Source organism: Anopheles funestus, chromosome 3RL (assembly GCF_943734845.2).
Source record: "Anopheles funestus chromosome 3RL, idAnoFuneDA-416_04, whole genome shotgun sequence".
In the NCBI taxonomy this organism is placed as follows: Eukaryota; Metazoa; Arthropoda; class Insecta; order Diptera; family Culicidae; genus Anopheles; species Anopheles funestus.
Window position 1 is genome coordinate 84041031 of NC_064599.1, and position 20754 is coordinate 84061784.

Consider the following 20754-nt stretch of genomic DNA (forward strand, 5'->3'; position numbering starts at 1 on the left):
ATGGCGTAAGCAAAACATGGCTGCTACTTCTCCAACAGTTTCATTCATTTTCTTCTTCATCCCCGCGGGTTTTTTTCCGGTATTATCAACCAGGCATTATGAATGAAGCAGTACGCCGACCTTTTTTCTTTCGTTTGTGCGTAGATTTTCTTTTTTGTTATTAAAATTTGACCCTCTTCAACGAACCAGTAACTTTTTCAATTCACGACCACAAAGCACAAAGGCACACTTATCCCTTTTCAAGGTGTTTTTCTTTCGAGAGTCATCGTCAGGAGGACGGTATTTAAACCCAAAAATTTGACAAACAATAACGCAAATTTTGTTTGTTTTTTAACAATTACTTCTAATTGATTTGACTTTGGCACGATTTTTGTAGCATATTCATGTTACAACTTTTACACAAATTGCAAATAACAAATTGTAAAATATACTACACTTGTAGCACTGTTTATTTTACCGGTTACTGCTTTCACAGACTACGAGAAACATGCACAATCTAAATTTTCACTTGTTTCTTTTAATTTTTTTTTCGCACATTCACAAGCCCACTTTATTGAAAGAACAACATAGTACTCTCATAAAATTAACATACAATTTTTTCAAAACAATATACGCACACAACAATGCACGGGGTTTGTGCGTAACGTTTTCCTTTAGCTGGCGGACTCGCGAACAGCAACCAGACGTGCTCACCTTCCGCGCGGGTCAAAGGCAGACTGATGAAGGAATGAATCCATGTACCCATTCCTGCTATACGTGAATTTGGAATGCGTGCTAGCAATGCGCAGATGTTTTGCTGCGTGTATTGCCGAGCACCGGCAACACCGTCGCTGTTGGATTCATTTCAAAAGTAACAAATCAACTTTTCTCAGCGAAATTGTGAATGAAAGATCAATGTATTGTTTTGCAGGCATGGTTAATAGATAAAATGGGTAATAGCTCATAATACACAACATTATAAGTTTATGTTTTCTACTTAGCGTAAATCTACACCACAAATTCCAGTTTGCAATTCGTTACATTCATTATGAGTGAACAGTTTGAAACTCTTCGGATGAACTCACCGAACTCGTCTCTGAGAGAGAAAAGACGGGAGAAAAACTGATTTTCGTTTGCTTCGTATGTTGCCGAACGCAAATATTTTATAAACCTTATCATTAGTTCTCTGTTTTCTTTTTTTAAACGCATTCATCCAACCTTCGGTAACCGTTCATTACCAGCATCCGATCACCGTACGAAAACATAATAAATTTCCCGGGTTTTCTGACAACTTGTGCATCCAAGGTTCGTTTGAAATCAACAGCCGCTTTCTGATAAATCTTTTTGTCACACGTGTGTTTGTTTTTTTTTCGAGAATTATAAACGTAGATATGACGTTTCATGAGAATGAGTTGAGGGATGGATGAACAAATTTATTTTGAATTAAATATAATAAACAGTTTACAAAAAAAATCTTCCAAAAAAAATATTTTTTATATTCCGAATTTAAGATTTGTACGAGAAATCATCTTTCATATAATGTGTGATACTGTTTTAAAGATTCGATAAAACTTCCGAAAAATAATTTAGCGCTATTCTTTTCGTTGCACCCAATTATAAGCAAATGAACACCACAGCCCGAAAGTTCATTTACACAATTTTCTATAGCGCCATCTAGCGGAATGTCAACAAACCAAATTGGTTATCTACCAATGCAGGGTTCTCAGCCTGAACACGATTGAACGACAAGTTTGAAATTGTTCTCCTTATTACACCAAACCAAATTAAGCTGAACTATCGAACAAACATCATAACAGATTTACAAAAATAGTTGTTGTTTAAAATTGCGGCTCCATAGCATTCATAAACATGATAAAAGATAAGCCACGTCATTTTATAATGTCATAGCTTTAGTAAAATCTTTTATTTCTTTCACATTAGCTCAAATAAGCTGATCGAATGGAAATTCCTAAGGTACAAGCCATTGTACCATATCGATTGGAAATTAGAATCAGTTTTCAATGGATACCTAGGATATCGATGATAATGATGCAGACGCTTCGCGGTAATCCGCTAACTACAAGCACAAAAATAGTTCCACGTTTCGTATAAATCCATTGCATCCGAACACTTCCTGTTTCGCAGATAGAACAGCACTACGACATTTGATGTCACTGTTCCATGGAGGCCACATTACGCAAATGAAAAATTACGGCATACTGGTGGAAAGTCACCTAGGACTCCACAGTTTTCCAGGCACGGCGTAACGTAAACGGGGATTAGCTACGGAAGTTGCCGCACGCACGGTCGTACAACTTCCGGTGGTTCGAGAAAAATAAAAAAGGGCACAAATCGTGAACCGAACCGGAGACAACAGCCACTCGACAATAGATAATTTTTATTGTCATCGGGTCGTGGCACACACGGTGAACGTTGCCCTTGTCAGTGGAAAGGGCGATAAACGAGAAAGGCATGGTAATGTGCATTATTATAATAATTCTCGGGGAAAACTCCATGATCCACAGGAGGGGTCCAGCTTTTGTTTATCAACCGAAGAAGAATGTGAAAGAACGACTCCTAACGTCAAGGAGGGTAGGATAAAATTGTTTGATCGCATTCCTAACTCTGCATTTCAATTTTCCCCATTTAATTCTTTCCCTTCAAGGGCTGTCCTACCGTAGGCTTGTTTTTCATTTTTGACGAAATGTTACTGTTGTGCAGTTTTTGGATATTCTTTTTTCACTACAAAGCCAGAGCATCCTGGTAAAAAGGGAAAATACCAAAAATGTGAGTAATTTGAATAAATAAAGATCATAATTATAATTCCTTTCGCTTCTTTATCCACAGCCAGGGATCGCTCCTAACTAGAGGAGTTAAACATGAGTCAGGCAAATAAAAGGATGCACATTCGACCTTCAATGGTTGTGGGTGGCAACATTTTAGTCTTCTATGGCCTACGGGGCAATAAAGTGTGAAATGGAAACAAATTATTGAATAGAGTAAAAGGGTAATTACATTAAATGTCTGAGCGATAGAAGAATAGGGTATTTATGTATTCTAGTTAGAAAAACACCCTAACAGAAATACAATCATTCTAATGAATTACCGTTTTTCTTTTGATTCCTTTCCATTATAGTTCATTTTCTCCACGTTATTGCTCTACATATATTCCACAACCATTTTATTCCATTGCACAATCATAACCTTTTCATCAATCACCGATTATCGGAAGGAAGGGAGCAAGCAGCATAAAGTGCAAAAAAGCGACGGGTGCGAATCAATTCTGAACCAACATTATTTACATTAGCATTGTCACTTGCTTTTTTCCGTTTTCCTGCTATTTTCAGGGAAAACGGACACGTGGCTTAATTCAGCTAGAAAAGGCATCTAAATTTGATGCGAATACAATGATTTCTTCAGTTTTTGGCTACAAAAAAGAAGCAGTTTAACTAGATTAATACAGAAGTGATGCGTTTAAGCTCTTCACTATGATATGAAAAGAAACATAAAGGATTTCGTAAATCCGTAAATTCGATCAGATTCGTAAATCCGAATGCAACCAAAACTAAACTGGTCGCAATTTCGTCCAATTAAAATCAGGGAGGTTTTGTGTTTTTTTTTTGTATCTAGATCTTTATCGTTCACGTGGGTCAAGGACACTTCTGAAGAACGTTGATCGTGAAAAACAATGATTGAACTTTGTATGGCAGCTTAAACATACTTAAAATTCAATATAGAATACTATGAATCTTAAAAATGTTTCATTTAGTGTTTTGAATTGGACAACACAATTAAAGAATTTAATATTATTTTTTCATAAAGATCGGTAAACAATACTGCCTTGAAAGTATTAAAAAGTTGAACTAGGGTAAAATTTTCTTTGGTTGAAAGACATTTCTACTCTGAACTGGAATTTCATTAAATAATTGAATAGAAAAAAATATATGTAATAAACCACAATCAATTTATGAATAAAAACTACTCATCTTGTAGTATTAGTTACCTCAATTAATGTATGTCATAATCACTTCAGTTAAATGATAATAAAACATAATCATTTAAATGGAACATTGCACTCAAGTTCGTTTAGTGTGCAACCATACTCAAGAAATGGCACTGCCAGTAAAATGCCTTCATTAAATGCATCACTTCACTGCTGTGATTTTTGGGCGGTCTGTAATACGAATATTCATTGCTTTTCTTATCGGACTTTACAGTTCACAATGCAAACTTACGTTAAAGCTCCATCTTGAGGATAATTCTTTCCCCTTCTCGAAAAAAAAACAATATCCTGAGTTCAACCATATGAAACAGGAAAGATGTGTAAAGGTTTGCATGCTTTCTTTTTTTTCTTCCCACTTTGTACCTTTGTTATTGCTAATTTTTTTAACATCACCATTGGAAAATGTTACCTCCCTTGTACTGTTGCATCTCTTTCCCATTTTACCGGAATTCACTAATGGAATGCTTCTAGCAGCTATCGAGCGAACACTCTCTTTCACAATAGCGACGCATAAAACTGGAAGTATCAGTGAGCAATGAAAATAATGCACTTGCTTCGTATTTCTTTGCTAGGTTATTTTCCGAGGCACTCACTACATATCCTCACTGTAAGCATCATCATCATTACGATAAAGGAAAACTGTTGTAACTGCCCAACACGGCACTGTAACGCGTATATAAAGGTACGCGTTTCTCGCTTTCACAGGATAAGGAAAAACATTCTTTCGTTTATTGCTTTTTTATCAAATTAAAAGAACAAGTCATTCCAGCTTCTTTGATATTTCTTAGGAAGGTAATGTAAAAAAATGAAACATACATAGTAACAGTTATAGCATTGTTATGCATCATCAAACAAGGCTACAATCAATAGCGCAATGAGAAGATTGCCAAAAAAAAATTCACTGTGAACAAGCACCATGTTGCACAGAGAAGCAACTATATTGTTTAATTTTTGCATTCACTTCCGCCATTTTCAACGCTTCTTACGGTTTACATAAATAATGAAAAATCAAACAAATTCTTCTTGTACACCATACATCTTTTTCTCTGGCAGATCGAAGCGGCTCCGTTATGGACCCCTTTTTGATCCCGAGTACCGGAAATTGGAGCCTCCCTAACCATGGTTGGTGTGTCGGTATGAATATATTTTCCTGCTCTTCGTTTGCTCCACACAAGATAGATCCTTCCAATCTTCATCGAAGAACATAAGCTCAATCTTAGCACAAAAAAGGATTTCGAACGTACAGAGGAATCTCTAGACCTAACATGGACAAAGGGACTGCTGACATTATGGGATTAAAGTGATCCTATTGCATATCCGGCAGATAGGATCATAATGTTTTGCAGCTTCTTAGTTGAAAATTCTTCAAACAGTGACATCTATCAAAAGGGCACAGCATCTAAGCGGCTTTTTCGATTTAAAAATTTGTATGAATCGTTTGAAATAATATGATTTTATGAGATATGTTTAAATAATACGTTAAATAATAAAAATGAACAATTTCCATGAAGAAAAAACAACAATGTTTGTAAATAGGTTTATCATCACACCCGCACCGAAGCATAATGCATATTGCTGTCGAATTCAATCTCAACCACATCTATAGCCGCAGTGTGTGGCTTTTTTCTCTTTGATGTTTTGCGCTCAAGTGGGTGATGCTGTTATCCTCGCAAAAACGAAAAAGCTTAACCAAAACATAACAGGCAAGACAGAGCGCTTTGAAAAAACTATCATCGGTAGTTACGGAACCCGTTCAGCATTGGATGCGGATTCCCTACGCTTCATGCTGGTGTAAACATGGGAAAAGCTCGCTAGTAAGATAGGATTGAGAAAACCGAGTATTACGTCGCTGTTAATACTACAAAAGCTAGGCCACAGCTTTGACTTAGAGATTGATCCGTAATATTTCATTTGCTTACTTGGTAAACCGTTTAAAGGTCTATATGTACACGCTGAGAACAATATCTGACAAACGCAAAGGCGGTTTTATTGAAATTTTATGTTAAAATTTTCAAGAAGGAATGTATAAGACGCGATGTAATGTCTGTTCTCATATATTATATGTACATATAGAGCAATATTTGTTGACGGTGATGAATAACAGTCATAATCTTGGAGATTCACATCCAGACAAACACACAAAAATATCAGCGAGATGCGGAGAGTTACTTGGTAAAAGGGAATACGCAAATGATAAAGATTATAACGGAAAACAAAAAGTATACCAAATCTAAAAGCGACAAGTGAAATCTTATTTTCTATGCTGTGTAGAAGGAAATCTTATGATATGAAACTGCCAATTTAAAAATGATTTTAGTCCCCTTTGAACACACAACAATATGGGTGTTTCTCAAGAATAATTTAACATTTTCCCAAAATCCTTTTCCTCATTCTCAATCAAACATGCCAGCAAAATAATTGTACATCTTAATTGAATTGAATAAGCACCACATCCGTAAAATGAAAATTCCCTTTCCGAGAATATATCCTTCCTTGCAATGTCAATTGAAATCGCATCGTGAAGGAAACAAAAAACTAAAACCAACCAACCGAGCTCGGCGTAATCGGATTATGTTATAAAAAAATACCATGGATCCTGACAGGATCCCTTCGTGTAAAACGACACCGTCGTGAAGAATTGCTCATTCTAGTCTGGAGTAAAATCAACCCCGGCTACACCCTTTCGTAACGGTGTGGTTTTGGCGTATTTTGTTCCCTTTCTTCTGTCCGCTTTTGCTTTTCAATTAACACTAAATCGAGGGTCATTATTCAAAAAGTCCTTCCCCGTTGTTTGAGATGGTCATTTAATGCGTTCTGCTGCTTCATAATGATGCGTTCAAGCAGGATCATTTACACGTCCCGTTCATCGGGAAAGATTTTCTCTTTACGTAAAGCAGATAACTCTTTCATTAAATTGCGTCATGACATAAACATTTGTCTGCGGTCAATATTTGTGTCCGGTTTTTGCTCGGTTCAAAAAGGAACTTTCTGTTCCCCACAGGATCACTTGTATCGAGGGAAAGGCGTAGATATGAAGACACCGTGACCGTATTGTTTGTCACCTTCTTTCATTTCCACCTAATGGCACGATGGGAACGAGATTCTCGAAATTAATGTCTTCATAAATATTGAACCACGCAAATATTTGATTCTCCGGTGCAACAAGAACCGGCAACCGGCTTCATTCTACGTTCCAGACGGCAATAAGGAAAAAAGGCATGCAATCCCTGTTGAGCATCGTTTAGAGAAACGAAAGTAGGGAAATGGAAACGAAGATGGGGCATGCAAATCTGCAAACGGTTCGTTTCATCCCGTTACGTGTTGATGCAGCTGCAGTTGGGTAAACCGAATCCCAAAGTGGTCAGTTGCAAGCGTTAAAGTTGGATAAGATGGTGATTTAAACTCTTGCCAAAGGTAAGATGCCTAGATGATGCGTTCAGAACGGTTAGAGGATGTTTAGAGCAATGAATATGTATTTGAAAAGACTTTAAATTCCGTATCATAAACGTTGGATGGGCTGTTTTTGTAGATGACAAAGCACTGGGACATATCTTTTAACAAATACTTGGAAAAACGATTCCCAATCGTAGCAAAAAATAAACTGGAAGTTGTGGAGATAAATACAGGAAATCATGATTATTGATGCTTCATAAATTATATTATAAATGGAATATTTTAACAATTGAAAAATAATTTTAGAAAATAAAATAAAATAATAATAACATAGAAAAAAAAATCATAATAATTTACTTTTTTCTTCATAACTCTATAGCTATGTAGGGTCCTATTTCACCTACTTTGGTCAGTACATTATTAACAGCACAATACCAAGCTCATGCCTACATTAACGAACGTGTCAACCAACGGTTTCATAATTGTTAATAGCGTGAACAGAATATATTGAAAAACCACGAGAATGCAATAAATGTATGTGTAAATAAAGAATCATCACCATTCACCATTGTGCTGTATTTCTCTTCGATGCGTGAACGCTTGTATTGAGTATTGGGTGTTGCATGAGAGGGCAAGAATGCATATTTCACACCCACTGAAGGGAAGATGACGACCTCTTCCTGGGACTGATGATGATGGTTTCGTTCACTGTGTGCTAATGGTGATTGATTGCTCGTATTGGTCGTATTCTTTATGGTGAAAGTAATTTTCAATTTAACACCAGTATCTTCCAGAGTCATATCGGCACGAGTGGAATGGCACCAGGGAGGGTAGTTTCGAATAATAATAATTATGCAACGACTGTCGTGCACTGCGCGTCTTCCGTATTTAGTCCCTGCGAACCATCGACCAAGTCAATGAGGATGTAAATTGAACGTAAATAATGTGATTGACTGGTAAATAGTTTCCCTCTACAGACGAGACAAAAACAAATGTTTAAATTGACCTTTTGTTTGGTTGTGAGTGCACTGGAAATAATTAATGAATAAAAAATTCAGTAGAAGTGAAGTAGAGTAAAACGTCGTGAGTCATTTGAACTTCTCAAATGTTTATTTATATGTTTCCCAAAAAGACTGTTAAAAGTTATACAACATATCCTCCAAAGCAGCACTCAACCGTTTGCATCACTGCTTGATTACTCATCGATTTAGTTCTTACATAGATACTGATGCATTTCTGCACTCATTTTATGTTATTTTTGAATCACAACGCCGTTTATTTATAACACCCAAACAAAACCAGTACGCACCGAAGTGATTTGTCATTTTGTCTCTGATGGAAGCTGACACAACTGAAAGCCATGCATTGCCCGATGATTAAACTGCACTGTGCTTATTTCCGTTGGGTTATTCCTCAACAAGAAACGTGTCTCTCTTTTCATGGGGTTCTCAATTAAATTATCATCGCTTAGTTCGATCCTATCCAACACGTTTCAGTTGCTGTTTTAACTCAGACGATCTCTTATTCTCCCTCCTTTTAGTTTGTGACTGGCGCCAGAAAGAGCAATTGCTTTCCTACAGCCGAATCGAAAGTGGGTGGGTTTTAAGAATAGTTTTTAGGTTATCTTAGTCCCGTGTAGCCTTGCTCGGATAGTTAGAAGGCCAATGCCAACGTTATGAATTGCACATGAGATACACATGAGGATGACAGATGGTACGCCACGTCAAGATTCATTTTTCCATAGAAGCTGCAACATCCCTTCTTTACCGCAGGCTGCAAACACACAGCATTAATAGCACTAATGTTACCTCAATCGCGAATGAGAGATGAACCAGAAAAGAAACAGCCTGTTCGCACCCTTGTTTAAAAAGTGCTTGCTTGTTTCCCTCTAAGTTTCATAGAGCCATTGATCTACGCCAACTAAAAGCAGCGGGAGTCTCTTTAAGGTGTTTATTGTTGGGAGAAAATAGAGCCATCCATTCTTTTTCATTTCAACAATTATTTCTGATGCCTTTCCTCCTTATGAGGGGAATGTGTTTTAACGAATGCTGTCATAAATGATCACTTCGTAAATTTAACATAAGTGACTAAAATATGGTGTTGACAATAGAAAGGCAAATATTAAAGGATTAGTGAAAGAAGAAAAATATTTTTTTTATTTTTTATTCAATAAAACTATTCGAAAGCCTCATGCAGAACGTGTAATATAGGTAATAAATTTAAGACAGGCAGTCTATGGTGTTTATCTAAGTTTCCCGTCAGTACATAACATAAAAATATTTCAAAGAAAAAAGCAACAAATATATAGTTATTATACAAAAACGTGCATAGTATGGGCTCTCATTTCATTGTATCAGAATTGATCAATTTGCAATGTTTTCTATAAGTGTTGCTAGCTCGGGAAATGGTTCTGCAGTTTAGAGATCGTATCCGGGCTTCATCGATTAGATTATCATAATTAGTGTTTTAATACACCTACCTCGCACACTCAACGCCACGTTCAGATGGCAACATCAGCGAAGAAACCAACCATTACATGCGCTTGTTAATGGTAGCAATGTGGCAGGATCTATTAAATTTACATAATTTACGAATTAGCACCAGTGCATCGACGAGCTAGCAATAGCTGTTACAAAATAAACCACTGATTAATGGTCCCATTTCCGCAACAGCATCACGCTGAAGGATATGGAACTAAGGAAAATTAAGTTGTCGGTTGGTCATCATCCACACCTATATCTAATGCGCGTATTGAACACTGTGCCGATCATCTGGCATACTTATCGCCAATTGAAAAGGAAATAACAAGACAGTTTATGGTAGCAGCAGTTTGGTAGCATTTTCATAATGGTATTTTTCACGAGATAATTCGCTTGCTTTAAGGTGCAACGCGACGAAAGGACAATGCAATTAAATTAATCTAAACATTCATCGTTTTTTCCCCCTTCGGTTAGGGTGAGTGACGCTTCGTCTTATGCTCTACGACGTGCATTTTATTCCAATTGGATTGTTTTTCCCCCTTGTTATCCACCTCATTCGATGCGACTTTAACATTTAGCCAATTTAGAGGATGTACTGCATAAGCGCTGTTTGTGATTAAATCCTATGTGGAATACTATCCTGTAGGCATAGACAAACCTGGCCAAAAACCGTGCCAACCCCCGAAGGAAAACCGCACCAGGAACTGGAAAGTAAGCTACAAACTTTCGAAGAAAGAAAATCAGGCCAGTTTGTCTTGCATATGGTTGCCTGAAAGGCGGTTTCCGTCCTAAAACTCCAACAGCAAAAGCTAACAGTGGGTGGGGAAAATTCGCCTACAGCGTCCAGTTTACGGTACTTGCCTGTTTGAATAATTGTTTACTCAAGCTTCGGTAGGCTTGCCGGACGGGTTTTACCTAGGGCCGAAAATTTTATTTCAGTTGATTCAGGTGTTTTTCTTTCATTCCCCGTAGGATGCGAAATGGCTACCGGCGGAAAATCACCGAGTGACATTGCCGACGACGAATTGAGCCACTTTTCTTTGCACAACCCAATTCCGGTCTCGATTGTTTCATTGTCTCCTTCTCCGCCCTTTGATTCCGGTTAATGCAATTAAAGTGTGTGGTTTTGTCTTTTTCTCGCTTTCGGTTTCAATTACCGCGCAGCAGAAAACCCAAACGAACGGTTTCCTGTTCGGATGAGGTTTTTCTTCGCCTTGGTATTTAAAATGAACCATTGTGGTTAACGCTCGTCACAAGCGGTGGGCTTATTTGATTAGATTAATTTGCGTAATTGATGTGCATATTTTGTGCCTTGCAAAGACCGTTTGAGGCTGATTGTTTTCCAATACATTTGTGTGACAATTTTCCTCGCCGGAGGTGGTAATTAAAAACCACCCATATCTGTACCATTTTGAATGGTAGATGAAATATGAAGGAAGAAGGATGAGAATGGGATAAGAACTATATGACCGATGAGCACTAAATTATCTTTCATTCCATTTTTTCTTCTTCTTCTTCTTTTGTGGCCTGCTCACGGTCGAGCACGTCGCGAAGACATGGCCTGGTCGCCAATCCGTTTCCAGGTAACTCGGTCCAGGGCTGCAGTCCTCCATCCACGGCTGCATCCGATCTCCGACAGGTTTGACTCCACTTGATCCAGCCAACGAGCCGCCTTGTGCCGAACGGATCGCTGACGAGCACCTTCCTGGTGGGGCTTGAGTCCGGCATCCTCCATTCCATTTCTTATTGTCGGTTAATACGGGTTTCTTCATGCAAAATGCCAACATTGAGATTCTTCTTCTCGTTGCCATTTTGTGTGATTTTTAATTTCGATAGCAAATTATTATTGTATTAATTCCAAACACATTGTTAAAAAGCGTAAACAACAGTTTGGGATCTGAAGTTCAATGTAGATTAGATCACGTCAAAGGAATACAAATTTCGTCCAAGGATCGAACAAAATGGGATTGCAGCCGGAACTCCTAAAAACATAACAGTCACTACTATGAACGAACTATTAATCATAATTATCCCTCTTTTTAAAAAGCCTAAAGTAAACTTCATAAAATGGTCCAAAAATAACAAATTTCCATTGCAATAACCGTCCTCTGTAGTAATTGTACTTTGAAATCCTTTTTTCCTAGCTACTTCTAACTGTCAGCATCCATCATAAACCTTCTCAAGCACCGTATTTCACACGAAACACAATGTACATCCATTAGACTACTATGGAAATTGGTCCCTAAATGACAGTACCATCCCGAGATGGTTGACGAATAATTGTTACACTATAACTGAACCTTACGAAAACCCTACCTTTAGGAACAATGCCAGAAAAGTATCACTAACAGGTGGTTCATTATCTTCTAAATGGTCTTACGTTCGCGAGCGAGAATATTACACTGAAACGTCCATGCCTTGCTTGTTGGTGATGGCGATCATTAGCACCTTGGAACAATGTTGGCGACAGCGGGAGCACAGCACAATCACCAGCAATTTGTTCGTTTCGATAGCGTACGAATAGACCGGTAATGATTTTATACGCCTTTTGGGAAAACGATGAAATGTACCTCCGATGCAAAATACATTGAAGGGTGATAGTGCACAGCAAGTCTAAAATCAATGATTTTTTGTGAAAAACTATACAAAAAAATTTACAAATGGCATCCATAAAAATTTGTAAGTCATACTCCAGTCCATACGAATAACGATAACGTTACAAATTTCAGCTGTTCATTTTAGCGAAAACATTGGATAAACAGTGTTTTCCTTACCGATGATGGTTACGCAAACTGATTATTCTTCACAATCGAAAACAAGAGCCGCAATCAAAACGCAATCGCGGAATGTTTTCCATTACCTTATCGTAATGGCGGGTGAAGGAAACTATTTTTCTTCCACACGCATTAGCATAATCGAAATTCGTACAGCAAAGTGGATTATCAGCTATACCGAAACTGGAAAGGCAGTAAACCACTGGACATTTTCACACAGTTATTTCCTCGCTGCACCGGAAGGCTGGCTGTAAATTCGCTTTTCATCACAAGTAGGAAATTTACATATAATTAAAAGTTAAATTTAATAAATGTCATCCGGAGTTATCATTTGCACAGTCATCAGAGCAAATGAAAAAATGAGAGGAAAGCAAACTTTCCCACTTACTCATCCGATTTTTCGCGTTAAAGGAAACTGTGTGGTTCAAGAACAGGGATAAAAGCACCGCGTCAAAGAAAGTTCGTGCTGGTCAGAAGGTTTGTTAGAGGAAGAAGTAAAAAGAACAGAAGCATCGGCAATGAATCAGAACTGAATAAAAGTTTCATCTACGAATAGATCGGGTAGAAGTTCCAGTTCCCGATTCAACAAACCGAAACTGTCACCGGTCGGCAGCTTTGGGGAAGAAGCACCTTTTTCGGTAACTTTGCCACAAATATAACCCACCAACTATTACTGCTAATCTTTCCTTAATACACCAAGCAAGAGAAAGGAAGCTGAGAAATTAGAGAGCGTCTGAGGTTATCCTTCGAGCACTAAAAACAAACAAAATTTTGACGATTTTAAGAGTGTCTTGGACTTTGAAGTAGTTTTCGCAAGTTTTCTTGCAGTCAAACCATTCAGGTGCTTTTGTTTGCTCATATGATAAATCAGTGAAAAGGAATGTAACCGCAGTTGGGCGAGGATTTACTGGCCAAGCATTAGCTTAACTGTCAAGGTTTGTTTGAGTGAAAGCTATCTAGCACCGGTGGTTGAAAGAAATCTTTAGTTTACTTCTTTCCGTCTAGCGACACAAACACAAAATGAAACGGAAAAGTTTTCTGGAACGCTGGCATGGGGCACATTTTTTTACATTTTTGCCGAAACATGTTACTATTTATCTTGCTGTGCTTTAGTTTTGCAATATGTGCTAGGGATAGCTTCGTAGCAAACATGAGGGTCTTGAAAACTTGCATTATGAAAGAAAAAATCACGTTTTAAACGATTTTAAACAGAATTTTACATTAAATGAGGTACTGCTCATACTTGATTGAATAAAACTGGAAAATATTTCATAATTACACACGTAAGGTAGGTTCGAGTGAACCATACAAATCAAAAATTTGCCATAATTTTTATCAAATTGCATTATGCGGGATGCAACCGTGGCAATCGATCAACTGCAGCATGCACTTGCAACTGCAACATTTTCTTGCATTATACATTGTGCACTTTTAAAGAATGAAAAGTTCCAGGAATTTCTGAACACTTTTATGCGCATCGTACTTGCACGCAAGTATGCTGAGCGGTAAAAGTTGTATTAAAGTTATGCTCCGTACAAGTTGTGACTTGAACACAAGTTATGGAACAGCTATGCTGCCACTAGGTGGCGTGTGTTTTTTTTCTCTTCAATCTTACCCATGCAGGGAAATACATTCTGAAGCTCTTACGCTGTTTACAAGCTATTTAAAAATCTTATGACTACGTGTTATATGAAATCAAATAGATATTGCTATTTAATGCAACTGAATGACTATTATTAGTAAAGTAAAGTAGTTATTAATAAAGCATGAATTTTTGTATGGTTTAAAGAAAATAAGTACAAAAAATAATGTTACAGTCAATTAGTACAAATATTGCGAATATATATCCAGTTTTTGGGGAATAAAGAAATCATGTTATCATGTTGATAATTGTGAAATTCTATTAATTCTCTACGAAATCTTCGCATACTTCTATATTAGTCTGGTTGGATTGAGGAGTTTTACTTTTAGTGAAACTATATTGAGGCTAACAATGTCAAAAGTTTAAATATATAACGGTAGTGGGAATGACATTCCTACTTTTTTTTCTTTCAAAATTCCGTCCACTTGCCCGTGCGTCAACACGAAGTCATTGATTTTGGTTGTTACTTTCTGTTACCTTCTGGTTACCTTGGTTAGAAGTGGTTACCTTCTCATACTCAAAACAGGGTGACTTTTTGCTTGAGCTGGACATTGAATGCTCAACCCTTTTCACAGTGATTTCTACGTGTGTTCGAAACCACGATTTCGTGTTGGCTTCATTGACTATGAGAATCAGCGGAATCAGTCAACAAATAGGAGCTCGCGCGAAAGCCCGAAGCTCATTTTAAGCCAAATAAAAGTACGAAACAACCGTGCTGGGTGATGCATGATTTTACGGACCAAAACGGATCCAATTGCTGCGAGTCCCACGAGCCCCACACATCGAACACGTCCACGACACAAAAGTGGAAAGATGAGGTTTGATAAAATAAATTGAATTCAACAAACTGCACAAATTGAAATCCCGACTCCGGAATGGTGGCACGGGTTCGTATTCAGACGACTCTGTTTGGTCGGTAGACACCAAAACATTTTTTATGGTAGAGATTGTTTTTTTTTTGTCAACTACTGGTGTTGTAGTTGCGGTGCATAATTCGTAGCGGCTGATATCCGGCCACTATCGCTTGATCCTTTGTGTTAAATCCCATTTCGTAACACAAACCGGCCTTTCAACATACATAGTGCAAAAAAGGGCAACGAATGCGTTGTAAAATGACCGACGCATACATTATGCACCGTTACGTGGACATCTGAGCTAGGGTTGGAACGTGAACTGAGACGTGAGACGCCTTCCAAAAGTGAAATAAAACACGTGGTCAGGGAGAAAAGTAAACGACCAATCGATGATACGGCGTTACAACGCACGGCCACCATAACACCGTGCCACCGTTTTCTACCTTGAAGGTGATGCCTTTTCCCTATTCTCGCTCTTCTTTCTGCAGTCCTTTTTGGCGTGTTTTACACGGGACAATGTAACATACGCCGATCATGCGACGCTCGTTGAATAAGTAATTAATTTGAAAAATTCCAAATTAATTCTTCACCGGCTTCAGGTTCGCTTTTCCGTTCCGTATGTGAGTGTTTCCGTTTTCAAACGTCGAAAGAAAAGTATATTGGATGTATGTGGAAGTGTGTGATCGCCAGCTTCAATCAGACGCTTACTTTTCCTCCGGCATTCTGGACAGGTGTGGTGGTACCTTTTTTTTAGTACGTGAATCTGCGTGCAGTAGAATATCCGCAAAAACGTCGATCCGTATGGATTGGTATTGGATTTTTTTATACATCCCTTAGAAGGAAAATGTGCTTTGAAGAGAATGACTGTTTTGTTGTTGTTGTTGGCTGGTTAGTGTTTGGTGCTGCTTGAATTGGTTTCTGCAGAGAATTGAAAAGTTGGGAAGGAAAGTTGTGCTGCAATCGTAAGCTTAGCCGTTTGTTCGTGAGTAATTAGCTTTCGAATTGAGTTATTTCTGTTTCGTCTTTGTTTTCCCTTCAGTAACGTTTGTTACATGTCCATGAAGGAATTGAGAGAATATGACTGAGACAACTTTAATGTGTTGGGTTGTTTAGTGAATCTTTGTCTGATTCCGAAAATGTTTTTGGAACTCTAGTTTGCAGCAGAAAGTCTATAATACTGTAGAGCGTAAACCGTTAGTTAAAACTCTGTTTCTTGTTGAATCGTTAACAAAGTTTAATTTAATTAAGAATAATAATATAAAGTGAATATATTTCCAATAAAAAAAAAGTCAAGCGCAAACAAATACTATCAACTTTTAATCAAAAAAACAACTCTGTCAAATGTGTAAAATAATCAATATAAGATTTTGAGCAAAAGCTCCAAACTTTAAACTAGTTGTCTTTTTGATTTTTCAACCACCTGATTCCTCATGATTGAAGTAGCGGAAATCATTGAGAACTAAAATAATGGTACAAAACAACGAATAACTCGAAAAACGAAACTCGAGTGATTGAACCAATCTCCAAAACGAAACAAAGCAGAGCCATTTATTGTGGCGCAAAAATAAAGAAACACACATACACCAGCAATGGTAAAGGACATGTAGTCATGGTTGGTCCACGCTGCCCGTTCTCTGATTCGCTTTTTGCAACCAACCATTTTGGAATCAACAATTGAAACAATGAACCATTTTCTTATAGGTTCTGAAAACGTTTTTCACTTCCGCCTGCTGGCTTCGTGGCGTTGGTGTTTCGGTGGGATACGCGACGCAAATCTTAACGTACGATAGGGAGGGAAAGATCACCCGTATTGCTTCTTTTTCATTCTCGGAATGGAAATGAGTTTTTTCACTCCCGTTTGCTATTTTCGTTTGTAAAAGGACGTTTGTAGGATAATAATTTGTGGCCGAAAGTATGCAATTTCGTTCGCAGCATCAACAGTAGTCGATGGTAGATGGAGAAGCTCGAAACGGTTTCGTTATGTTTCGTTGGGGACACATTTGTTTTCTGTCTTGTTATCATTCGTCCTTGATCCTGATTCTTTTACGTTTTTAAGGGAGGGTGAATAGCAAGAATGCTGAAATTAATAGAACAACAATTAAGCCAACATGTCGTTAGTGTGGAGATTTTCAATTCAAAACGAAGAAAAAAAATTTTGGTATATTTTGGTTAATTTCTTTACTTCTTTAAAATTGAAGTAACGTTGCATAAACCCTAAACCTTCCCACATCTAATTGTGCTGGTTTTATTTAGAATTTCACAACTTTTGATTATCATTTCTACCAACCGCAATTAATCAACATATCACGTCTAGCGACGAGCCTGAAATTCAAATCGTAATAAAATTTAAATTCGCTAGGAAAACCAATTTAATCATCTTTTTGCCTTTCTTTGCGAACCAAGAACTTTGGCGCTATCCAAAGAGGATAGAATCAGTCTCGAGTTTTACTCGTTTTTCATCGATTAACAGCAAATCCGTTCGTATACACAGCCGGCTAGTGATTAAAGGTGGGAAAGTGCTACAAATTGATCCGGAAACATGTTACAAGCGCCTTTCAAGCACTGTTATTCGTTGCCAAGCACCGCATTCAAAAGCTTCGTTACGTTCGTTTCCGGTCTTATCGTGCTTTCATTCCAGGTCCTGTTGTTGTTTCGACGGGGAAAACAGTTCCATTTCATTCCACCTTTCGCGTGCCGACTTGTTTTACAATTTTCATTCATTTTTTCCGATACGACCTGGAGGTGTTTTCGGTGGAGTAGCTTTTCTTGCCATTCTTCCTTCTTGTCCTCCCTACTCGTTTATTTTCTCTGAAGGAAACCTCGAGTAATTTTTCGTTATTTTGTGTTGTTGTTAAAACCTATCCCTTCCCCTATCAACGTTACCCACACTTCCTACTCGCTGTTCGGTAAATCTGTGAAGTGGCTTAAGTTATCTTAAAGGTGGTATAGAAAGAACAGTGGCATGGAGTCGTTTCCCAAGAAGCGAATGTACGGTAAATAATATTTGCGTTTGAAATACGAACGGGGCCTCCTGCGGTTTTGTTCTCTGCTTTCATGTGAAAATGGATTTGTTCGTTCGTAGTTTAGTAAAGGCACAACACATATATGAAAACAACCTTAGCTTTCCATCTACTATTTCAAATCTATATATTCATATATGTTTGAAGATTCACTAATACAAGAGATAAATGTTAATTTGGTCACACAACAGTGCAACTATACAACAATCAATTATTGCATTACAAAAATGTTTATAAATGCCATGTTAAAAAAAAACATCTTCAAAAAACAACATAATTGAACAATTCGACAAAAAGAAAGGACATCTAGGTAAAAATGGAAAAAGAACAGGCTCTTCTTATAGACGTTCAATCACAACATCATAAACAACGAAGCAGAACACAATGTAGAATACAAACGGAAACTAATAGGACCAGAGCAGAGTAAGTAGACACCCAAGGCACCATAACTCGAGGAACATTCAAATCCTATATAACCTACATAAAACACGGGACTGGACTAAAATATCCTAGTTAAGCAGGTACAAACAGGATAATGATCATAAAAATGCAATAGCCGGGAAAAGATAAGGCAGTTAGGAATATGTCTGAATACAAGATCATAAAATAGCAAACTCCAAAGGGGTGAGAGCAAGGCATATTTTAAATTGAAACGTTTCGTACCGTGAAATAATCAAACAAACCAGTTTAGATAACGAATAGATAATCCTTATCTAAAATCTATGTAAAACAATAAATAACTAACTGTTGTAATAACTGTTGTAAAATGTAAACTGGAACCTTGAACCAGGTTCGGAGTGCGCAACGTAAATTCAAGCATTCAACTTGTGTGTTATTATTTCAAGACTGTTGAGTGTCCCCCGACCACTGGTAAAGACGTGAAGTAAGTACGCGATAGTCCATCAAGTAATGGGCGAAAGGTATTATGAAGTCCACTCAAAAGTAACGCGGTAAGGTGGAACATTAGAAACCATTAAACAAAAAAATGAATTAGTAATTGATAGCTTTGTTAATAGTTACTCACCGAAAACATTAGAACAGATGATGAAACGGTAACACTTTTAACTAATGCCATACTACTATATCATACTATATAGCACCATAATTTGAATGAGTAAACGATTATTAACTCACCTGAAAAGAGAGAAAAATAAATAAAAAGTTAATTAGAAGCCAACAACAAATTAACTACAAATTACATGAACCAATGGACTAAGTGCTTAGGCACTTTGATTGATTTATAAGCTATAGGTGAAGTGTAAATAAAAAAATCTTACAACATGTTTACACTACAACATGTTTACACCATGAATCGTTATTAACGATTAATTAACGGATTAATTTTTTTATTATTGGTATTATAAACAGCTGCATCATTTTCATTTCCTTTTCTTTTATTCTGGTTTCATAAGCGAGATTTTAAACCAAAGCAAATAAATTGCCCATTGCCAAACTTCCCTTTAAACCTGTTCACAGAATCATCATCACAAACACGCCCGATTGCACTATTTCATGTTTATTCAATTAGTTTCAAGCACACTGTGGTGTAATCGAAAGTGTAACGAAAAGCAATTACCTCACGCTTTCCGTGCTTTCCCCTAATACACACACATATACAAGCACATTCGTGATAAACTTTTCCATATGGATGTAGTCTCATCTACGTTTGTTTTACAAACCCTCCATTTTATCGTAAGTGAGAGGGAAAGAGTTTTGATTGCCAGGTACAAGTTAATCGAGCTGTAATTTCAAGAGCCCGATAAAATCAAATCAATATCAAAAACACACACGTTTCCCTGCCCCGTCATGCCAAAGGGGAAATAGTTTCATGGTTGAAAAACACGTTAAAGGCTCTAACACCAATGTTATAATCAAACTGGGTTGAGGACGAGACTTTAGCTCGAATAAAGCGCCCGAGAAGCAAAAAGAACAGAGGTGTAGCTGTAATTATGGTAATCGTCGGAGGATTTTTTGTGTGTGCTCAAGTGTTCAGCAAACCTCCTTGCCGGAAGTAAGCAAAAGCACTGTTAGCAACAAGATGAACTCGGATGAGTGAGTTAATAATCTCGTGCCAAAAAATGGTAATTAATTACAAACGCCACAACGCCCGATATCGAGCCAATGACATGTCAAAACACCGTTCGTCTTGCGGCATACTACGAACATTACACTACACACACACAGGACTTTTCTGCCTTAAGAGACATTACCATAAACCTTTCATGTCCTGGACGCAGATGCCCTCTGGGCGAAAAGATTGATGGAAAAGTCAGCCATCAACCCGCAGCAAACCTTTTGCCCTGAATATTTTCAGCCCGCACGATCAGCCTAATTCATAAACATGTTTGCCGTCTGGTGGAAAAACGGTCATTTTGAAGGAATTTGGTACGAAGCTGAGATTCTGATTAAGCAATAAGGATAACCGATGATTAATTATCTCTAAACGCTCCAATTCGGTTCTGCCTGTATCCTGAATCTGTAGGAAAATTTATGAAATGAAATATTTTCTTCCGTTTCTATGATGAATAGTTTACTACTATTACTCTAAGTAATCCCAAGCGGGAAAGATTCCTACTTTTCGCCTTTTCTAACCCTCGTGAACTTTGGCA

General features: G+C 37.5%; 1 protein-coding gene across 21 annotated transcripts in view; it reads right to left on the reverse strand.

Annotated features, from left to right (window-relative positions):
* LOC125767427 (uncharacterized) overlaps nt 1–20754 on the reverse strand; it is a 429126-nt gene that overhangs the window by 223174 nt on the left and 185198 nt on the right. For 3 of the 21 annotated variants that reach the window (XM_049434000.1, XM_049433996.1, XM_049433998.1), the window contains exon 2: nt 593–19279. The exons of 13 other annotated variants lie outside the window; for them this stretch is intronic. The gene's annotated coding sequence lies outside the window, so the exon portion shown is untranslated. Of the gene's footprint in view, nt 1–457; nt 19280–20754 lie in introns of all 21 variants that reach the window. 5 more of the 21 variants (XM_049433999.1, XM_049433994.1, XM_049433995.1 and 2 more) reach the window with 2 other exon arrangements.